We start from the raw sequence: 16,255 nt of genomic DNA on the forward strand, positions 1-16,255 counted from the left end.
TTTATTTATTTATTTATTTATTTATTTATTTATTTATTTATTTATTTTTGAGATGGAGTCTTGCTCTGTTGCTCAGGCTGGAGTACAGTGACACGATGTAAGCTCACTGCAATGTGTGCCCCCCGGCACATTTAATTCCGGGTTCAAGTGATTCTCCTGCCTCAGCCTCCTGAGGAGCTGGGATTACAGGCACATGCCACCACATCCAGCTAATTTTTATATTTTTAGTAGAGATGGGGTTTCACTGTGTTGGCCAGGATAGTCTTGAACTTCCGACCTCAGGTGATCCACGTACCTCGGCCTCCCAAAGTGCTGGGATTATAGGCATGAGCCACTGTGCCCAGCCTATTTCTCAGTTTTATATCTCATCTTGCACAGCAGAAAGTCAACACAGAGAAATCCTCTCTGCCACATACTTTTATTCCACATGACTTTTTTGTTGTTGTTTACTTGGTGCGTGGCACTTAACCACCTCATGGTTATAAATAAGCATGAAAATAATTTCAGTTCCTATATGGGTCTTCATCACCTGCTTTTTTTCCTTGAGTTTGGGTTTCTCTAATTCTTTTTTTCTCAAAGTCTTCTCAAGGTTCCTTTTGAAAATATCTTACATAGAACAAACTTTCTCTCTCTCTCTTTTTGTACTTCTAAATATTTTAAAACAAAACTGCATATAACAGAGGTTAGTTAAGAGGCAAAGTTAGCAGCAACTACTTTTACCATGGCTTTTATCTTTAGAAGTTATAAATTCATAATTTATTGGGATGCACCATTGAAATGGATGGGTGAATTGAGGATTTGTACTTCAAGTATAAATTCAGCTTTCATTAGGTGTCAGCCCTAATTCTGGTATCAGCCAGTGCAAACTAAACGACCCTGAGAAAACAATTTCCCCCACTTGGGCCTCAATTGGTGTATGTTTTAAATGGGATTTGGGTTGTAATAGAGCCATGAATTTTCTCTGCTTCCCCTCTGCAGAGACCCTTATGTTCTCCAACCTCAGAGAGAATCTGCATTTATAATGAATAGGGCACTGGTCAGCCACGATTTCAGAACCTTGCACTTGCCAGTCTTTAAGTTCCCTTCCAGTCGACAAGTGTGTGAGCACATTGTTTTGTAAGGAAAGAGGAACCATGCAAGATCCCAGCACACTACCCAAGACAACCAATAAAATGAAGAGGAGTAACTCAGCCCCAAAATGTGTTCTACCTTGGGTTAACTCTGCTATGGAAGATAGCATCTTCAGCTACAGAACTATTTGCATACCATGGACAGAGTCTCCCCTGCTCCCCCGACCCACTAAATATTAAAGAGACCCCTCTTCAGCAGGGATGTTGTATCAGAGTTGTTACAATTGTAGTGACAATAGCTAAAGTTTATTCAACACCTGCGATACCCGTTGGCAAATCACTCGACATCTCTGTGTTCATTTATTTCACATACCAACTAGGGCAAATAACAATACTTACTGCATGAGGTTATTAATAGGATTAAATAAGTTGATATATGTAATACTGTATATTTCAGCTATTATCCTTTTTTTCTTTCTCTTTCTTGAGCCAGGGCCTTGCTCTTTTGCCTAGGCTGAAATGCAGTGGCAGTGATGTGATCATAGCTAATTGCAGCCTCTAATTACTGGACTCAAGTGATCCTCCCCCTTCAGCCTCCCAAATAGCTGACCCTACAGGTGCGCACCAACTCCCCTGGCTAATATTTTTATTTATTTTTATTTTTACTTTTTGTAGAGGTGGGATCTTTCTATTTGTGCAGATTTTTCTGAAACTCTTAGCCTTAAGCAATTTTTCCAGTCTGGCCTCCCAAAGCACTGGGATTATAGGCGTGAGCCACAGCACCCAGGCAATTATCTGTATTATATTAAAACATTTCACATAAGAAACATGGAAAACTGAGATTAATCTCATTCCAAATCCCTGTATTCTTTTTCCTCCACTGAAGGGCAGATACATGCAGAACACATGGTGTCTTTTTCCATCCCTCACTATTCCCTATCGCAGTAGCTCTGAGTTGCAGAAGGATGAGGTTTTATGGCTGAGTTAACCCTCAGATGTGACATCAGCTGAGTGGGCAGGAAAATTCATGGATACCATTGGGTTTCCAGATCTCAGAGACCCCCTGCTCTTATTTAATCTGATAATCTGATTCATTAATCAGTAGGTTAAGACATTTCACAACCAATGGATAGTAAAATGCTTTATTCTATTCTGCTGAAGACCTAAAATATCTCCATGCCCCCATCTCTACAAAAAGTACTGGCACAACTTACAGACACATCCAGAGGATATCTGGTCTTCCCACCAGCATCTTTTCCACTCACAAAAATCCCAGGGAGTTCTCACATATATCAAACCTGAGAGTGAGCCATTGATTACTATATGTAAAGAAATTCAGTAAAAGAGAATTTTAGGATCATTCTAATATAACCTATTTTACAACCTATAAAGTCAGCTAAAGCTTCAATCTCTCTTTTTTCATAAATCAATTTTTTTTCTTATCAGGAAGAAATAAAAGTGTCCCCCTCCTTTAATTCCTCAAGCATTGACTAAGTACTTGTCATGTATGTATGATGACACAGTGATACTGACACTCCTGACCTCAAAGCAGGTACCTTCCAACAGAGAAGACCAAAAAGTAATCAATCCATCAAAATCACGTCCAAAAAAAGATCGCAGCAAACGTTTATTGCATATCAATTTTCACTCATCTCTGTGTTAAGAGCCATTGCATACAAAACAAGATGTTAAATACAGTTTTGTCTTATTCTTAGGTGAAGATCTGAGACAATAGGTGTCATCATACCCATATTCCTAGTTGAAGCTTTTGATCTAATGATATATAGAGCAACTGGAGAATATGTACTATATCCTGACACACAGGAAACAGGTACAATATAAGTAATTAGGCGCTGGCTATGAAGCAAGCATTACTACATTTAAAATAATGGGTGTTGTACAGACCACATTTTTCAAACTACAATGTAATTAAATTGCAAATCTGTTACTAAACTTGGTTAAAATAAATACAGATTTAGAAATTTTAAAAATTACTTCTGGCCGGGCGCGGTGGCTCAAGCCTGTAATCCCAGCACTTTGGGAGGCCGAGACGGGCGGATCACGAGGTCAGGAGATCAAGACCATCCTGGCTAACCGGTGAAACCCCGTCTCTACTAAAAAATACAAAAAACTAGCCGGGCGAGGTGGCGGGTGCCTGTAGTCCCAGCTACCCAGGAGGCTGAGGCAGGAGAATGTCGTAAACCTGGGAGGCAGAGCTTGCAGTGAGCTGAGATCTGGCCACTGCACTCCAGCCTGGGCGACAGAGCGAGACTCCGTCTCAAAAAAAAATAAATAAATAAAAATAAAAATAAAAATAAAAATTACTTCTAAACCTGTATATGTATGCATGTGTGTATATGTGTATGTAAATGAAATAAATGTACTCTGCATCAACAGAATAATCCCAAAGAAGATATACAAAGAGGAGATAAATAAAGATAAAAGCCAAAATTAAAGAAATAGAAATTAAAATTACAGTAGAGAGGATCACAAAGACAAAAATTGATTTTTTTAAGAAAGACTAATAAAATTGACAAAACTCGTGCAAAACTGATTAGGAAGAAAGAAAAAAGCACAAGTACATAATACTAGAAATAAAAAGAAAAGAGATATCACTACAGACACAAGAGGAGTTTACTATACTACTATTTGGAGAGATTATGATCACCCCTAGAAAGGGAAATGGTGGGAGTCTGGAGGCAGAGGGAGAATTTCTTTTTATTGTAAACCTTTTTGTACTCTCAAATGTATATATTTTCTATTAAAAAATAGAGTTAATATAAAAGAAGATCCTTTTTGTACTGTTAAGTGTGTGCATTCTCTATTACAAAGTAGAGCTAATACAAAAGATTTGCCTAAGTACAGATTTTGTGAACAGTATTTGCACAGGGATTTTCCCTTTACAAGAACATGAAGGTGGAATGTTTAGATGATCCTCATGAGGACCCTGCCAGACAGGTCTCGTTATTCCATTTCATAAGCGATGAAATTAAGTTTTAGAGAAAACAATACACATGGTTAAAAGTAGAGAAGGAAGTTTTTTTATATACATTTAATGAGAAAAATGTAAAGTGCATGATAAAGTTAAAAAGAATTGCACAGTGAATTTTATGTGTGTATCACCTAGATTCTATAATAAACATTTTCTCACAATTGCTTTATCCTAGAGCTAGAGGATGAAACACATATTAGGAGCTATAAATTCCATATTCTTTCTACCACCCCCAACAAAAAGATTTACTATTACTAAGGCTTTTGCGCACGTCATCAAGTCAGATAGCTGTTTGTATAATTCTGGTGCTTTCAGAAATACGCAGAGCTTTGTCAGCATCTTTATTATTTATTTATTTTTTATTTTATTATACGGAGTGTCTCTCTGTCATCCAGGCTGGACTGCAGTGGTGCAATCTCAGCTCACCGCAACATCCGCCTCCCAGGTTCAAGCAATTCTCCTGCCTCAGTCTACCGAGTAGCTGGGATTAGAGGCATGCACCACCACACCTGGCTAATTTTTGTATTTTTAGTAGAGAAGGGGTTTCACCGTATTGGCCAGGCTGATCTCTTGGCCAGTCTGATCTCAAACGCCTGGCTTTGTGATCCACCTGCCTCAGCCTCCCAAGGCCCAGCTATTTTTATATTTTTAGTAGAGATGTGGTTTTATCATGTTGGCCAGGCTGGTCTAAAACTCCCAACCTCAGGTGATCCACCTGCCTCGGCCTTCCCAAGTGCTGGGATTACAGGCATAAGCCACCACGCCCAGCCTCTCAGCATCTTTAAAATAACGTAACTAATGTAAACATGACCACAGTCCTTTCACTGTTTCTGTTTCTGTCCATTTGGTCATTATACATGATACTTCTGTTGCTCCTTCCTCTCTAATATAACCTGTTTTACTATCTATAAGGTCAACAGAAGCTTCAGTTGCTATTTTTTCATAAATCAATTTTTTTCTTAACAAGAAGATATAAAAGTGTCACCATCTTTTAATTCCTTAAGCATTAACTGAGTACTCGTTATGTGTATATGATGATACAGTGATACAGATACTTCTGGCCTCAAAGAAGTCACCTTCCTATAGAGAAGACCAAAAAGGAATTTAAAACTTACTTCTAGGCCGGGCACGGGGGCTCATGCCTGTAATCCCAGAACTTTGGGAGGCCAAGGTGGGCAGATCACCTGAGGTTGGGAGTTCGAGACCAGCCTGACCAACATGGAGAAACCCCGTCTCTACTAAAACTACAAAATTAGCCAGGCATGGTGGCATGTGCCTATAATCCCAGCTACAAGGGAGGCTAAGGCAGGAGAATCACTTGAACTCAGGAGGCAGAGCTTGCAGTGAGCCAAGATCACACCATTGCACTCCAGCCTGGGCAACGAGAGCAAAGCTCCATCTCAGAAAAAAAAAAAAAAAAATTACTTCTGAATCTGTGTGTGTGTGTGTATAAAATAACTGCCCTCCAGAATGTATGTATGTGCATGTAGTTATATTAGACCAAGGGTAGGCTCTTGGTCTACCCAACACATGTCCAGCCAGCTTCATCCTTTCCTCTTACTCCCATTTATTTACTCCCATTTTTTCTACATCTCATTTTTCAGGAATTAGGAAAATTCTCTCTGCTCACAGCCTTCTGAAAACCCAGGTTGAATCAAACCAGAAAGACTGGCAACATTCAAATGCCCTTTGTGGCCACCATTTAATCTTTCTGGGGATTCAGTCATGGTTATATTCTTATGACATTATTTCTGTAACTTCTTGAAACAAATGTACTCTTTTTGCCCTGGCCTAAGCAATGCCTTTGCTTCTTCTACTGTTTTAATTGTCCATATTTTCTAAACTTGTATGTAACGATTTTTTCCCAAGTTTCTCTCTATAGGTAATGTGTTATTAGCATCCATCTTATTTCTTTTTTTTTTTTTTTTTTTTTTTTTTTTTTTTTTTTTTGAGACAGTCTCGCTCTGTCACCCAGGCTGGAATGCAGCGGCGCGATCTCAGCTCACTGCAAGCTCCACCTCCTGGGTTTACGCCATTCTCCTGCCTCAGCCTCCCGAGTAGCTGGGACTACAGGCACCCGCCACCTCGCCCGGCTAGTTTTTTGTATTTTTAGTAGAGACGGGGTTTCATCGTGTTAGCCAGGATGGTCTCAATCTCCTGACCTTGTGATTCGCCCGCCTTGGCCTCCCAAAGTGTTGGCATTACAGGCTTGAGCCACTGCGCCCGGCTCACATCCATCTTATTTCTTAAGCATTTATTGAATGTCTACTGGTGTGAGCATTAAGATTGTAGCTTTGAACTAAAACACACACACACACACAAGATGACTGCCTTTAAGACTAATTGCCATCCACTAAAGTGGTGTTATTTGCATATTTTAGATGAGAAAAATATAGTTCAGAGAAGTCAAAAACGAATCCAAGATGATCCTACCAGCAACACTCAGAGTTGACTTTGAGCTCAGAGCAGACTACCTTTAAACCTGGGGATTTCTCAATGACACACAACCACTTTTTACACCGCCCTGAAACTTAATGGCAAGGCTCAAGTCCAACAAATGTCATTTGGAGAAGGACAAACAGAGTCACAGCCATTTTTTTTTTTTTTTTGATGGTCCTTGAGGTAAGAGTGCTTTGTTTTTTATGTGTTTCAGGGGTTTTAAAATAACAGCAAGAATAACAACAAAAACAACAGAAAAGAATATGTAACAAACATGTAATTGACCCTGCACGCAAAAAATCTTTGCTATCTGGCCCTTTACAGGAAAAGTTTTAAGACCCCTGACTTGGTGTTACCCAAGGCAACCCACTCTTCTGTCATTGTGTTTTTTTTGTTTGTTTGTTTGTTTTGTTTTGTTTTTTTTGTCGTTGTTATTTCTCCGTTAGGGGATATTTTTGTATTTTGTTTTTACAACACAGCTTATCTGCTTCATAAATAACCACTGCCATCAATTATTCCACCCACTGTTTCATGAGTGCATAAAGGCCCTCTCACCGTTTTCCTTGGGAAGGTGGCTTCACATATTGTTATAATTCCTGACGAGCAGACAGGCTGATCAGAGGTAAAGTGGATGAAAAGGGAAGCCATGCTGTTTGTTTAAAGCGCCATCGCCTGCTAATGGAATTTCTCTTTCTCCAGTTATTGAAATCTGTGTGGGAGAGGGGTGGTTTGATGGAATCAGCACTTTCAGAGACATCGACAGCAACTAAATTGAAAAAATGCACCAAACCTCGGGTTTCAGCGGGCTATCGACTTAATATAGATTGCGTTGGGAAGAAAAATATTGCGCAGTGTGCAGTTTGCATGTCCCATCATCTCATTAAAGACTTTGCTATGGATGACACAGTGGGCCTGTTTCTCCCCAGCTCCCAGCTGAGGGAAGCGTTCATGCAAGGAGTAATAATAGACCATTTCATGGCACTTTGAGGGAACTGCCATAATTCAGCAAGAAACGCTGCTTTGATTATTATTTACAGAAATAAAGCCTGCCCATGCCTCTAAGAGAAATACTTTACCTCCCCATCTCTTGCCACTCCCATCTCTGTCTTCTTAGGGATAACCCGCGCAGGAAGAGGGAAACAAATGGCAGCTTCGCAGCCTCCCTGGGCCTGCCAGACACCCGATCATTTAATTACGGTTCTCCAGCTTCAGCACTTCGCCCTTACCTGGGAATGTAAGTGAAATGTGTCAGAAATAAAGAAATAAATTACAAGCTAAATCAATAGGAAAGAACCGTGCAAATTGGCATCGCAGTGGATATCTGTTTATCCCAAGGCTTTCAAAGTCATTTAGACCTTCAAGGGGGCGGTGGGGTGGGGGGCAGGGGAGATAAAAACGAGGTAAGTTGGAGAGGTAGCAGAAACACAAGGGAGATGTCTGTCTGCAGACAGGCCCAACCCAAAGCTGTCTTAGCTTGGTACAGAGGCCCCGAGACGCGCTTTCCTAAGTGGAAAATTTAAAAGTAATTTTTCACCTTGAGAGAGAGGTTTCCTTCTGTTTAAGGCTTGCTCAGGCAAGACAACAAATCTCAAAAACAAACAAATTGGAGGCACTTCTGCCAAAACTCCACTCAGACAGAAAGATCCGAGGGAAAGACCATGCCTGCTTGGCTCGAACCTGAAGAAGGGCTGGGGTGAAGTTCTGAAAGCCAAATCTCTTGCTAAGCTTATCACAGACCTTAACAGCAGCCACCTCTAACGTCCATACTGAGTTATTATTATCATGATAGATTAAACAGAATGGAAATGTTAAGCCCATGCACACGTATGCGCCAGAGTGTTTCCAATATCTTTAAATTCTATTTATGAGACACGAGAGATTTGGGATGCACACCTCGTATCTCCTCCCAAAAAAGATAGTGAATTGTTTGGGAAATATTTATCTCTAAGATAAAACAGAAAAAAAAAAAAAAACCCTCAATCTAACTGAAAGCAATAATGACAACATTAACTGGGAGAGTGATTGGAATTCCAGACATGCCGCTGACTTCAGGGAGTTCAGAGATTCAGTCTCATCAGTATCTTTTCTCCTGTTTCCTTCCTTCTTTTCCCATCTACTCTAGTCCTTTCCTGTCCTCTACCCAGGTGAGTGTCTTACTCAGTCCTGTCTTTCCTTTCTTGTGCTTTAAAAGGGCTTCTACAAAGAGCTGAAGAGAGGTCCAGGATTATAATACCAGAGCTTTGGGGCACCAAGAAGAGAAAAAGCTTCTTTCTTCTAAAAGCATCAGATGTGTTCCCAGGAAGGTTTGGTGAGGGTGAACCCGGGAGGGTGAACCCTGCTTGGGTAAATGTGCTCTTTTTTGAGCATTTATTGTGGGGCTAAGAATGAATACTATAAAGGAGAAGAAGAAGAATGTAAGATAACTGTGATGATTAAATGACATAAAAAGCTGTGAAATACTCAACGTGAAATTTTACCTATGCTGAAACAACCCAGCTCTCACACACTTTCCGTACATTTTGGGCCTGCTAGACCTCTTTTATTTTTTTGAGATGGAGTTTTGCTCTGTTGCCGGGGCTGGAGTACAGTGGTGCAATCTCCGCTCACTGCAAGCTCCGCCTCCTGGGTTCATGCCATTCTCCTGCCTCAGCCTCCTGAGTAGCTGGAACTACAGGTGCCCGCCACCATGCCCAGCTAATATTTTGTATTTTTAATAGAGATGGGGTTTCACCGCATTAGCCAGGATGGTCTCGATCTCCTGACCTCATGATCCGCCCACCTCAGCCTCCCAAAGTGCTGGGATTACAGGGGTGAGCCACCACGCCCTGCCTATTAGACCTCTTTTTCCCACTCATTAAACAGGGGTCCCCAATCCCTGGGCCATGGACTGGTACTGTCCGTGGCCTGTTAACAACCCAGCTGCGCAGCAGGAGGTGAGTGGCGGGTGAGCGAGCGAAGCTTCATCTGTATTTACAGCCGCTCCCTATCACTTACATTACCACCTGAGCTCCGCCTCCTGTCACATCAGTGGCAGCATTCAGTTCTCATAGGAGCGTGAACCCTATTGTGAACTGTGCCTGTGAAAGACCTAGGTTGTGTGCTCCTTATGAGAATCTAATGCCTGATGATCTGTCACTGTCTCCCATCACCCCCAGATGGGACTATCTGGCTGCAGGAAAACAAACTCAGGGCTCCCACCGATTCTATATTATGGTGAGTTGTATAATAATTTCATTACATATTACGATGTAATAATACTAGAAATAAAATACATAATAAATGTAATGCATTTAAATCATCCCCAAACCATCCCCCAGACCCCATGGGTGGAAAAACTATCTTCCATGACACGGGTCCCTGGTGCCAAAAGGGTTGGGGACCACTGTATTAGAGTGACCAGCTGTCCTAGCTGGTCTCTGATGGAGACGTTCCAAGGGGCATAGACATGTAGTGATAACAAACAACCTTGGGCAAACCGTCCCAGTTTGCCCAAGACTAGGGAGTATCTCCAGATTTGGGATGTTCATACTCAAACTGGGATAGTCCTGGGCAAACCTGGTTGATTGGTCACCTTCCACTAATTTATATTTCCTGGATTTCCCGCCCCCCCACCACCCCTTTGTTATGAATGATTCCATGCTATCATAAAGAAAATCTATCTTCTTCTCTTGACATGAGAATAATGGTAAAATTTTAAGAAAGCCAGGCTCCAAAAGAGAACTTGTTTTATGAAATTATTAATCCCCCGGGGGACCTTGCAAAGAACACCTGGGTGTGCTGTAATACATACACACACCTTCATTTTGAAATGGTGTATCAATAACGCTGTCATCTATTTCGAGTTTTGACATTATACAAATCAATACCAAATTAAAATCACAAGGTAGTCTTAACAGCTACATTCTTATGAACATAATACATATTTTGAAAATCAGAATAAACATTTATGAAAACATATTTTAGGGGTTTTTTTAAAGACATTATATGTTTAAAGGTCTTAATATTTTCATTTAACCAAAGTCAAAATTAAAGGGTAAATGAAATTTAAAAATTGTTAAATGTTGTTTTCAGTTTAAGGACTATGACCATCTAGAAATGTCATATAATGCTGTTGTACAGTAAAGAAAAAATGGATACGGGGTAAAAGAGAAAGATGAAAAAGAGGAAAGAAAGAGAGTAAAGGGAAGAAGAAGAAAGAGAAAGAAAAACTCAGGAGGAGCTAGAAGACGGAAAGAAAAGCAAAATTTTAAAAGGAAAATAACGGAGTAAAAAATTGAAAGAGAAAACAAATTGAGCAGAAAAAGAGGGGGAAAGAGAAAGAATCCCTTGAGTCTTCTTTTTAAAACAAAAACTCTAAGGAACATTTACTTGCATGAAGATAATATTTGTTCCTTTTTATGGGGGAAGGATGGGAGGCGGGTGAGGGATAAAAGACTACACACTGGATACAGTGTACACTGCTCAGGTGATGGATGCACCAAAATCTCAGAAGTCCCCAGTAAAGAACTTATCCATGAAACAAAAAACCACTTGTTCCCCCAAAACTACTGCAATAAAATAAAAAATAAAAATAAAATACTATGTAAACTAAATAATATTTGTTAACTAGGTCAAGTTCTCCTTTCAGAAGTTGTAATTTAAATTTCTTGATGACTTCTTGGGGATGCCCTTATCACTTCGATGGAAAAATAATCTATTTGGAGGAGGGATATAGCAAGAATTCTATTTAGTAAAAGATATTTTAAGGATCACAGTTTTTAAGAAATTCACAAATAATGAAATATTGGGACCTATCTAAATGTATGAAAATAAGGTACACATATTCCATAGTTCACTCCATAGCTCTTCTAGAGCTTTTAACAATATTTGTGATATGGACCATATTTATTCCTTTCTGCAATGCTGCTGGAATGCTTCGAGGTAGAGCAGTTGTATCATGACCAAGAGGAGGAAAGCCACAGTCTAAGGAAGCACAAGAGAAATGCAGAGGTAGCCTTACTCCTGATGACACTGGGGATATGTTATATTAGCCCCAGACTGCATAAACCTAAATATCTTATCACATGGTAAAAATAAACCATCTTCTACTTTTATGAACAGGAGAATATAATAAGAACTAGCTTTAACCTCCCACTGTACTGGGAGCAACAAGAAAACTATAATATGATTGTGTGTGTGTGTACGTGCATGTGTGTGTGTATGTGCATGTTCAGATGTCAAACAACAGGTTATACAGGTCTGGGATTTTTGACAGAAGGGCAAAATATGATTGAGTTCTAGCTTTCTCCAGGGAAGAAATATCTAGATCAGGTGCATGAGAGAGAAAAACCGGAAATACCCCAGCAGAGCAGATGGAGATCATCAAGTATCTGGGGAGGCTGATGAGCCTAGAGGTTGTAAAGGACATGTTTGGAAAGAAAGGAGCTATACTGGAAAAGAAAGTCACAAATCTTCATAGGGATCCCTTTGGGTCTTTGCTAAGCACAAGACCGCCTATGCAGAGGAGAAAGCCCTCAAGATGAGCTGAAGAATACCAGGCTAAGCAAATTGTTTTGTAAGCAAAACAATTTTCAGATATAATATAGGGTGGGAAGGTGCTTGAGCTATGGTTAGAGAATACTGAGAGTCTTTGGGGATGGTCTGGGGGCATTCAGTGGAGACTCTGAAATGCTCATGACTTACGAATAAAGCTGAAGTATCTCTGATGTTAAGATTTTCCAAGATTTGCCCAAGAAAAGCTAAATGATAAAACAAGTTTCAACACATTTAAAGAGATTTCACTTATATAGAAAATGTTTCCTAACCATAAAGGAATTAGGTTATAAATCAATAGCAGAAAGATATTTGGAAAATGCCCAAATACTTCGAAATTAAACAACATACTTTGAAATAATCTATGAGTCATAAAAACACAGCTTATCATATATTGTAGGATGCAGTTAAATTAGTGTTTAGAGGAAAATATGTAATTTTATGTGCTTACATTATGAAAGAAAAAATGTCTTAGCTTTCATCTTGAAAAGGGAAAGAAGAACAAATTAATCCCACAGTAAGTGAAAGACTTGAGGAGATATCAAAAATAAGAGCAGAAATTAATGAAACTGCAAACAAGGCAAATAATAAAGAGAAATAGTGAAACCAAAATCTGGTTCTTTGGGAAAAAAAGCACTAAAACTGATTAAACATTTAGCTAGACTAATCAAGAAAAAAAATAGATAAGGAACAAATTGCTAACATCAAGATGGGAAAAAAGGGATATACAAAATATCCAACTATATTACTATAGTAGTACTATAATAAAGGAATATATTATGAACAATTTATAAATTTCACCAATCAGATGAAATGGACTATGTTTGAAAGACATAAGTCATCAAAACAGATTCAAGAATAAACAGATAATATTAATAGTACTATCTCTAATAAAAATGTTGGATTCATAATTTAAAACTTTTTACTGGTGAATAACACAAAATACTTAAGGAAAGAAATAATACTGACCTTGCACTTTTTTTCCTCTGAAAATGGAGGCGAATGAAACACTTTCCAACACATTCTAGGAGCTGAACGTTACTCTTACATAAAACAAGGAAAGAAAACAATAGATTATCAATATTCATCATGAACATAAATGCATAAACCTTAACAAAATTTCAGAAAATCAAATGCAGCACTATATAAAAGTATAATTCATCATGACCAAGTATGTCTCATCCTAAGACGCAGGTTAGAAGGAGCATTCAGAATTTAATCAGTGTAATCAACCTATACAATCATCTCAGTAGATTCATAAAAGCATCTGGTAAAGTTTTACATTTATTCATAATAAAAGAACTATTAACACACTAGGAATAGAAGATTTCTATAACCATATAAAGACCATCAACAAATACAGCTAGCATTATACTCAGTGGTAAAATATTTTAAAGTTTTAGGGTAGACAGAATTTTTTAGGACACAAAAAGCATGAACTATAAATGCAAAACAATGACAAATCACACAATAAAAATTAAAATATTCTGCTCTTTAATAGACAATGTTAACAGAATAAAAAGGCAAGTTACAAACTGAGAAAAATATTTGAAATATATATATCTAACATGTAAATATATACATCTAACATGTATAGTACACAGTCATAAGCTATACAGATATATGTGTGTGTGTGTAAAGAGAGAGAATACATATACAGATATTAGTAAGATTTGACACTTCACTGAAGAAGATGTAAGAATTACCAATAAGCACATGAAAAATGTTCAAGATCATTAGTTATTAGGGAAATAAAAAATCAAACCACAATAAAATATCATTACATACCAGTTAGAATGGCTAAAATTAAGAAGATGGATACCACCAACTTTTGGCAAGGATATGGAGCAACTGGAACTCCCAGATAATGTAAAATGGTACATTTGGAAAACATTTTTGAAATTTTTTATAAAATTAAACATAAACTTGCCATACGACTCAACAACTCCACTCCTGGAAAATCATTCAAAAGAAATGAGAGATAAAGGAAAAAATGAAAAGACTTGTGCATGTGAATGTTTGTAACACCTTCATCATAACACCTTAAAACTAGAAACAACCCAAGGATCTAGCAACAAGTATATGGATACATAAATAGTGATATATCATGGAATGGAATACTACACATCTATAAAAATGAAATGAGCTGTTGGCACACAAAGAAATATTATGCTGAATGAAACAATCAAGACACAAAAGACTACAACTATATGAATCCATTTATAGGAAACTCCAAAACAAACAATCTCTTCTGATGGAGATCATTGGTTGCCTGAGACAGAGAGTGGGAATGGGGGAGTTTACTGAGCAAAGTCACAATGGAATTTTTGTGCTTATGAAAATGTCTTGATACAGATTGTAGTGGTTACATGCATGCATATATTTGGCAAAACTCATGAAATGTAAGCTTAAGATGGGTGCATTTTATGCATGTAAATTCCATCTCAAAAAATAAAAATGATATGTAGAACGATGAGTCAGCAGTCCATAGTGAAGCAGAATTTGAAATAATACAAAATTTGATCTCACACATAGTAAACATACGTATAACTACACACATGCACAAACACACACACACACATAAACACACAATTAAAGTTAGAACTGAAAAGAAATAATCCAGAACAAAATATTAAAACTTATTTTGCATGGGCGACGGGATTTGGAAAAATTTCTTTCTTTTAAAATCTTTCTTATTTTTATTTTATGCATTTGATTAAAAATGGTGTTGTTTTCGTAATTTGAAATAATAATAAAATTTCTCAACTTTCACTAAATGTAATTATGTCATTGTCATTACTTTTTATATTAACAGATAACTTTAAGTGCCAGGTTATACTCAGTTTAGGACTTGGATGACTGATATGGTTTGGCTCCGTGTCCCCACCCAAATCTCATCTTGAATTGTAACCTGAATTGAGATCACCATATGTTGAGGGAGGGACCTGGTGGGAGGTGATTGCATCATGGGGGTGATTTCCGCCATGGTGTTCTCATGATAGTGAGTGAGTTCTCACTGAGACCTGATACTTTAAAAGTGTTTGACAGTTTCCCCTGCTCTCTCTCTCTCTCTCTCTCTCTCTCTGTCTCTCTCCTGCCATGTAAGATGTGCCTTGCTTCCTCTTTGCCTTCCACCATGATTGTAAGTTTCCTGAGGACTCCCCAGCCATGTGGAACTATGAGTCAATTAAACCTCTTTTCTTTATAAATTACCCAGTCTCTGCTAGTATCTTTATAGCAGTGTGAAAGTAAACTAATACAATGACTCTAGTCACTGACTTTACTCACCCTGTTACTGTTATTTGTGGTGGTAGGTCACCCTACCTGTTAAAAGTCATCCTTGTTTCTGTTTTTCTGTGGTGGTAGGTGTCTACTTCGACTGTATTTCAAGTCATGAAGTTTTCTTCACTTAATCAAGAAATAGAGTCTTAATTCAATGAACATTACTATCCCTGCCATTACCTTCAGTTGAAAGAAAAATAAAATACAAATACATATACTTATGTATGTGTGCAAACATAAGAATAGCACTGTGCTTGGAAGAGTAGACTTCATTCATAATCTATAGAAACTGAATAAGCAATTAAAAGTAATTGAATAAGCAATTGGCTTTCTTTTGGAGGAATGTTCTGAACTCATTTTCTTTTTAGTATTTATTATTCTCATTACGTGGGAGTCACTTCATCAGTAGTACTTTGGGCTGAGCTTTAAATACTGGAATAGTAAATATAACTCCATTATCCCCAATATTCTAATAATGTTTTTTCCATGAGTTCTCCTGTGCCCAGCCCCACACTTGGCACTGAGCTATAGTGCCCATAGATAATATATATGAAATGCATGCTATGCCCAAGCACAGCTCTAAATACTTCATGTATATAATTCATTTAATCTTCATAACCACATAAGAGGACAGGTACAATTCCATGATCATTTTGCTCCTTTTTCATTTTGTTTCTTGACTTGTCATTCAGTTTGGAGAGCCAACATACTACCTAATTTGCCCGGCCTTGGATTCAGTACTTTGACTTCAAAAACCCATTCTCTTTTCATGTTACTATTTGACCCCCTGACAACAGCCATGAAAAGAGAATTGACAGTAGTTAAGCTTGATACTTAATTGGAAAAATGGGGCTTACACGAGAAACTTTTAAGAAAAAGTTTGCAACACCCACTCTCTGAATTCCGAGAAATATTGGGTGCTGTTTTCTAACTTACACTC

The sequence above is a fragment of the Piliocolobus tephrosceles genome, chromosome 17 (assembly GCF_002776525.5).
Source record: "Piliocolobus tephrosceles isolate RC106 chromosome 17, ASM277652v3, whole genome shotgun sequence".
Taxonomy (NCBI): Eukaryota; Metazoa; Chordata; class Mammalia; order Primates; family Cercopithecidae; genus Piliocolobus; species Piliocolobus tephrosceles.